Source organism: Mya arenaria, chromosome 15, assembly GCF_026914265.1.
Source record: "Mya arenaria isolate MELC-2E11 chromosome 15, ASM2691426v1".
Lineage (NCBI taxonomy): Eukaryota > Metazoa > Mollusca > Bivalvia > Myida > Myidae > Mya > Mya arenaria.
The window spans coordinates 21,511,432-21,519,133 of record NC_069136.1 but is presented as its reverse complement, the minus strand read 5'-3'; positions in this window follow the sequence as shown (position 1 = coordinate 21,519,133).

Here is a 7,702-nt window from a genome sequence, read left to right as displayed (position 1 = left end):
TAGATTTATTTCGATCGCTTTATATGTTCCTTGAACTATCTAGTATTGAAAAGGTCTATAACGTTATGGCGTTATGATATCTCTAAAGTATCATACATTACGCGAATGCTCACTGAATATAGTTATGAGCGTACGTCAAACTAACAATATTCACGTTTTATTCGCGTCCTCTGTCAGGGACATCATCGTGGCTGTCAAGCGTTTAACATCTTTATATCATTCATTTTAATTTAGCTTTTGACAAAGGGAGAGAAGTAATAGTCGTTTAAGGTTATATATCTTAATGATGCACTCTTCTTCCCGAATAAGATTTACCAAAATCAAAACAATTGTTTTAGTATACCAAAAAAGATGAATAAACTTCGAAAACAATGGTTCTTATGAAGGATAACGAGTTTAATTTGAAATAGTTGCAGAAAACACAGTATTTCTTCCATGTGAGACTATAATAGAGCACAGTAAATATTTTAGCACTCACCAACCATTTAATAGTTGTGCGTTTAAGCAATCAAATACACGGTTACTTTCTTGTTATCAGTAAAATATTTTTTTTCCTATAAACCCATTATTTAGTTAGTAGTTAAAGGTTTATAACTCAAATTTATGTTTGTTATACATGTTTATGTATTAATTTTGAATAAAAGTGTCACTTTAAGCATTTGACAGCGTTGAGCGTTAAGCTATTCTGTTTATCATTGTTCATTGAAAATGATTGACTTAAATTTGATTAATTTAACTTTGTATTTCTCAAGGTCTGTTTCGTTACAGAGAACAATTTATGGGGAAACAGGGACGGCTCCATAATATTATTAATATTAAAAACAATTTGTATACATTTAAATGGGATAGCGAAAACAAATATCTATATACACAATCGCTTAATAGTGTGACATTTAAGACACTTATGGCAAATTTAGAAAATAATGTTGAACAGGCGTCTTCGGGAAATGATATTGATAGTAATTTAAATAAGTTTGTTACAGGTATTGATAGTATTTGCCAACCTTTATTTTCGAGAAAATCAAAATCTAGTGTGAACACTAACACATTTACTAAGAATAAGCAAGATACGCTGTTGTTTAATAATATATGTTCTGATGATAAAAATATGTTTTACCAAGCACTAAATAAATACAGAAGAAACAAGTCTCAAGAAAACAGGCGTCTAATGATTGAAGCTAGAAGTAAATATAAGGCTAGCGTTCGAAAGTTCAACTTTCAGAAAATGAAAGAGAACACTAATAAACTCTATAAAGCAAAACATAAAAAATGCAAAAGATTATTGGAAGCTATTAAAAGAAGGCACGACTCACCAAACACCAAAAAATATAAGCATGGACTCTTTTACGGAATACTTTCAGGCAATAAATGATCCCAATGATAGGTTTTTTCAAGCTGACGACGATGTAGTTTATTTTAACAATGAAGTAATGCAGACTGAATTAAATAGCATGTTTGTAGAATTGGACATTCCATTTACTTCAAACGAGTTACAAAAAGGTATTTCAAATCTCAATACTGGAAAGAGTGCAGGACCAGATCTAATGTTAAATGAATTTTTTTATCAACGGTAAAACTGAACTTTCACCTTTCTTGTTAAAACTGTGCAATAAAATACTTTTCCTTGGATATTTTCCGGATAAATGGACCGAAGGCTTTATTGTTCCAATACACAAAAAAGGGAGTATCAATGATCCAAACAATTTTAGAGGTATTACTTTGTTAAGCGTCCTTGGAAAATTATTTACAAATTTAATTAATAGTAGGCTTTCAAACTGGGCCGAAAATTACCGTGCATAACTAGAGGCACAGGCAGGATTTAGGGCAACTACCGACAATATTTTTGCTTTGCATGGACTAATAACTCATTTTATTAATCAAAACAAGCAATTATTCTGTACGTTTATTGATTTTACTAAAGCTTTTGACTACATTGTAAGGGAAAATCTTTGGTTTAAAATATATAGACTTGGTATTCAGGGTAGACTTTTTAAAGTTATAAAATCCATGTATAGTCATGCATATTATACAAGAGTTAAGCTTCAGAATGACATAGGTACTATATTCGAAAGTCATCTAGGGTTACGACAAGTTGAATGTCTTTCGCCAATATTGTTTTCTCTTTATATTAATGACTTGGAAGATACACTTTATCTTAAAGGGGCAAAAGGGGTGGATACTAATTTATTGAAATTTTTCTTACTTATGTATGCAGACGATATTGTAATTTTTGCAAATTCTGCGGAAGAACTCCAATTTAATCTTGATATACTAGGTGAGTACTGCAAACAATGGAAATTAAAAGTTAATATAAATAAAACAAAAGTGTTAATTTTTAGAAAAGGTGGAAGAGTGATTAGAAATCTGGAGATTTTATATGACGATGCCACCATTGAAATTGTAAATAATTTTACGTACTTAGGAATAGCTTTTACAACAGGAGGATCGTTTATGCAGGCCACAAAAACCTTAGCTGGTCAAGCGTAAAAGGCGATATACAAATTAAGAAAATATTTAAATAAATTCGTTAATATTACTCCAGACCATAAAATTGAGCTCTTCGATAAACTTATTAAGCCAATTTTGTTGTATGGGTCTGAAGTATGGGGATTTATTAAAAGAATTCATATAGAAAGGATACATACTTAATTTATCAAATATATACTATCTGTGAAAACTAGTACACAAAATGATTTTATCCTAGCAGAGACCGGTAGACTAGATATTCAGACACACAGCACTATAAGCATGATTAAGTACTGGTTTAAGGTTATTTGTTCTCCGGAACACAAATACATTAATCTTATTTATAAACTCATGTTAGATGATATTGAAATTCGTCCTTTAAAGCATAACATGTTAAAAGTGTTCTAAGCTCATTGGGTTTCTATCATGTCTGGTTAGCACAAGGTGTAGGAGACTACACGAGTTTTCATTTTTTAAACAAAGACTAACGGATAATTGTGTTCAAAACTTTCAGAGTAGGCTAATAGAATCTTCTAGAGCATTGTTTTATAGAAATATTTTTTACTTTAATTTTCAGTTTTATTTAAAATGCGTTAATATTGAAAAATATAGGATTGCTCTCAGCAAATTGAGGTTATCATCTCATAGATTAAGTATTGAAACCGGTCGATGGAACCGTACAGATATTGATAATAGGATATGTCCATCTTGTAACATTTTAGAAGATGAATTCCACTTTCTTTTTGAATATCCCATGTATGTCAATGTATTGCTAATAAACAATTATTACTTGTTGCTACCTTTTATACCCCACCCACACTCAACAGTCAGGGCTTTTTTTCACATTTAGGTGAAGCGGCCCTAGCCCTTTTGGAGGGAAAAAATCGCGCGTTTGTTTTTTTCTAATCTAAGACTCACGATGTCTATTTTTTTCATGTTCTTGAAATCCCCCACTTGATTGTTATGGTTCACAGTGGCAGATCCCGTAATTCATAACTGGGGAACACAAGTGGGTTGGAGGGCTGTTCTTCCATCCAAATGGATATTTTGTTTCAATGATGTATTGAAATTATACGTTTACACCATACATGCTTATTAAGATAGTAAATGTATAACATCAGACAAAACTAGGTGGATATCATTATGAGGTCCATCAAAAATTTCATGGGTTTGCTGGAGCAGGTTTTGAACAGGGACTTGCGCTAGAGGGGCGTTACTTAGGGGCACAACTTTTTGGACATGATCCCTCGAGTGGGCATGACATTAATATGTTTAAAATGTGGGAAGTGGGGTTTAGGGGTACTCCCCCTAGAATATTTTAAATATTTTTTTTTAGTCTGAATTGGTGCATTATGGCGTAATTAAGTACTTTTTTTCTGAGAAATATTGACAAAACAATTAACCTTTAAGTTTACGTGCGGGCCAACTGGAGGTGGGGGGTGGGACACAGGCCCTACAGCTCCCCCCACTTAACGACCCGCCCATGGTCCACTTGTAAATAAAATAAATGAACAATTTTTGCTTGCTTGTGTATATAAGTAAAAAAAAACTGACAGTGGCAGTATAAATCTGGGTCCGTGAGCTCAGCTCAGATACACCCAACTGCAATTGACTGAATAATATGGTGATTTATAACCCATTTAGGAACATTGATCGTCAAAATAAAATAAAAGATGAAGTTAATTTTAGTTTTTATTGTGAAATAAAGAGAGAGTACTCGGACTTACAACCGGGAATTTACAGGAAGAAGGCAAAGATGTTATTTCCCTTGCTTGATTCGACGGAAATAAACGAAAGAAAATCCAATTCGTTAGCTCCGCCCATTCACCTTCGTTTCTTTCGGTGACATTTACCATATAAGGTATAGGCGAAATCGTCTATCCTTGTAATTCTGAACTTGTCAATTCACTTTTGTAAACCTGGACTTGTTGGACTGCAAATGTTCATTTTACGAATGCGAGTGTCGACTGTAGAATTGCAGTTTTACATATGCATGATTCGGCTTTCTAAATTACATCATCATATTGTTAAAGGCAAGTTATACGTTCTATGTTTTAGTGAGTTTATACAGGGTAGATCTGACAAATATACATTTTGACTTCTATAATGACAAATGACAAATCAATACGGAAAAACTGACAAATAGAAACAACAAATAGCACGTCTACATTGACAAATGTAAGAGATATTTAGTACGATTAAGAAGCACATTGTGGGAATTACACGTCTGGACTTTTGGCAACGAATAGCCTCCATACAGGGGAGCATCCTCAGTGCTTTAGATTGCAACGATGTGTTCATTAGCTGTGTTAACGGGAATAAAATGTAGAGGGGGGGGGGGGGTAGGGAGGTGCAGCAGGCTAGAGAGGCTAGGGTGCAATTCAGTGCTCGTTCGCAATGTTGTGAGAAAATTGACTAACCTCAGTGCTCTAGAATGCAACTATGGGTGCAATAGCAGTAGAAACGGGAATAAAAAATAATCGCTGGGGGTTAAGCGCAGCGGCAGGTTAGGGTGAACATCAGTGCTCGGTGGCAATGCTGTGCGTGAACTGTCCAGGGGCTATGCTTAGTGCTTTAAAATACCACTGTGGGTGCATTAGCGTTGTAAACGAAAGAGAGACAAATATTTATATGTGTACCTATTTTGTTGCCAATAACAACATGCATTTACTTATGAACGTATAAGTGTTTATCGCTGTAATTTATCAGCACGATAGTAATTGCACGATAATCTCCATCTTCTTCTTGTCGTTCTGATTTGAGATTTGATGTATTGACGAAATATACTCTCAGACATAGTACAATTCATATTAAACGAACTTGCATTCATTGACGCCCGCTTTGTTTAAACTACATGTAGATTATAGTGTTTTATTTTTACTTTTTACAAATTGACTTAGCATTTTATGGTTTTGAAGCATTGAACAATTTTGGCTATAGCTCCGCCCCATTCCACCAAGCGAATTTCAAAACAATTACATGTTATATTGCTAGTCAAAAGTCTTCACACATCAGACAGATTCACTGCCAGAATAAGGGATTTTGGCGAATTCGTTTACGTTTTATAGCAAATTATATTTAATTTGGATTTATTTTCTATTTCTGAATAGTTTCAAGCAGTGTGTGTGCTTTACCTCAATATGGCCATTAACTGAACAAAAGCAGTTGAACGCTACTTCCTTTTTTGAAGAATTAATCAATTCTACTTTTTTGCTCTTAAACATATTTTATCAAAAGCTTTGTCCGAAAATGTCTAAATCAACAAAATACGTGAGAAAATGTAATTTTAGCGAAGTAAAATAATTTCTGTTTGTGTTCAATTCTAGTGCGTAGTTGAGTGAGTAATAAAGTAATAGCCGCTGTATGGTTGCGAGACCTGAGCCGGATCTAAACGGGTTATTTAATATATGCAAATATAAATCACGCTACCCGACCTGCAAACGGGTGAATAAATATAAGGTAACAAGTATTTATCACGATGTCACAAACATGGTTAACCATTAACATCAATAAGGTGTTTACTCCTTAATAAGATATTTTAGATATAGATATATTTTTTGAAGATACTTAATGTTACTAAAGTTTGAATATTTTTAAAGTTTTCAACGAGGGCTTTCTTATATAGATAGCAGGGGCGTAGCGTGGGCAAAATTGAGTTTACTCGAAATATGGAATTTGATTGCGGGGAGTCCGGGGGTCCTTCCCCGGGATTTTTTTTTAAAAGAACGCAAAATCAGGGGTTTAGGGGCTTAAATTGATTTCAATTGTATTGTTTTTTAAGCTGATTTTTTTGTATATTTTTTTCTATGACTAGCCAGACTTTTAACAAAACACGTTTTCATACGATCTAATATATCAAGGTTCAAATTCATGATCTACTTCAAATGTATAACAATCAGTCGTCATAGTTTGGTAAGTATAAATGACTACAGACGTTATATATAAGTTATATTTAATTGATCTATTCTTCTTTTTCATTGTTTAAACACGAAAGATAATAGCTCGTCTTCTGCTCTTGCGCCTAGCAAAGATGTCGACCACTCTCTCGAAACTGATCTCCCTTTCTCTGTAAATGTTCATCAAGCCTAACCCAGAGAGCCGCTCTGTCGTCATGGTGTTTATGAGATACGTTTTCACGCGCTCCATCGTTGAAAACGACCTTTCTGCTGTTGCCGTAGAAACTGGCATAGCCAGTAAAATTGACAGGCACATTCTTATGTTTGGATACAATTCCAACGGGGCTCTTTTTTATAGTTATTTCAAGTGAGTTGGGGACATCTTCCGGCGTCGCTGCTGTCCATCTAGTTTCCAAACGTCTAACTTCGTTGCAGAGTTGATCATTTTCGCCGATGATATCAGCCTCAAATTCTGTAAAGATTTGCTGCACCGTCTCATTTTCCAGCACACCAACCTGGTTTTGAAAGAGGTACTGCGCCCAAAAAGGCCCATGTGCAACAAGAAAAGGGTCCCTTAATTCTGTAATGAGATTGTCTACGAATGGATTATACATGTTTCGTCTCCAGAAGTCTGATGGTGTTGCTGCTGGAGCATTAGGCCTGTTTTCCTGCCCTTTAGCGCGACGAGGAATCGAAGGCTCCATTCCAACTTGCTGCGCCAAAACCGACGCCTAAGTCCCAAGTACCATCATCGTTCCTATCAGTATCTAGTTGGGCTGTTAAAACCCTTGCCTCTAACGAAGCTTGACAAGATCGCATTTTCCTTCTGCAATATCTTTGACAGAGGGACGACGCCACTGAGAATGTACCAGACAGCTACAAGAGTGATGATGAAGTCGAAGCTTAAGATCCCGCTTCTGTATGATGCAGCCTTTGTGTCTCCATGTCCAGTTTCGAGCTCATTCGGCGCTGATTCAAGGCTGTAAATGCGGACACAAACGTGAATAGAGCGTCAGCCCTGGCAGCCCAACGCGTTGCACAGAGATACTGAAGTTTGGTTCTTTTCTCCATCTCTTGCTTGCTAGCCTGATCTCCTGCTAGCTGCTCTTTAAAGCAAAGCATTCGCTTAGCAAAATAGTTAAACGCAAATGCGATGGTTTGCGCAAGATCCTTCATATTCCTTGCGTTAACAATGGCAATATTCAGTGTGCCTTACAGTGTGTGTATACAACTCCTGGATACTGTTGTCTTATCCTTGCTTGAACACCTCTGAACCTATATATCAAAGATGAAATAAAGTAGGATTAGCAATAAACAAATCATATATTGTCTATGTGTGT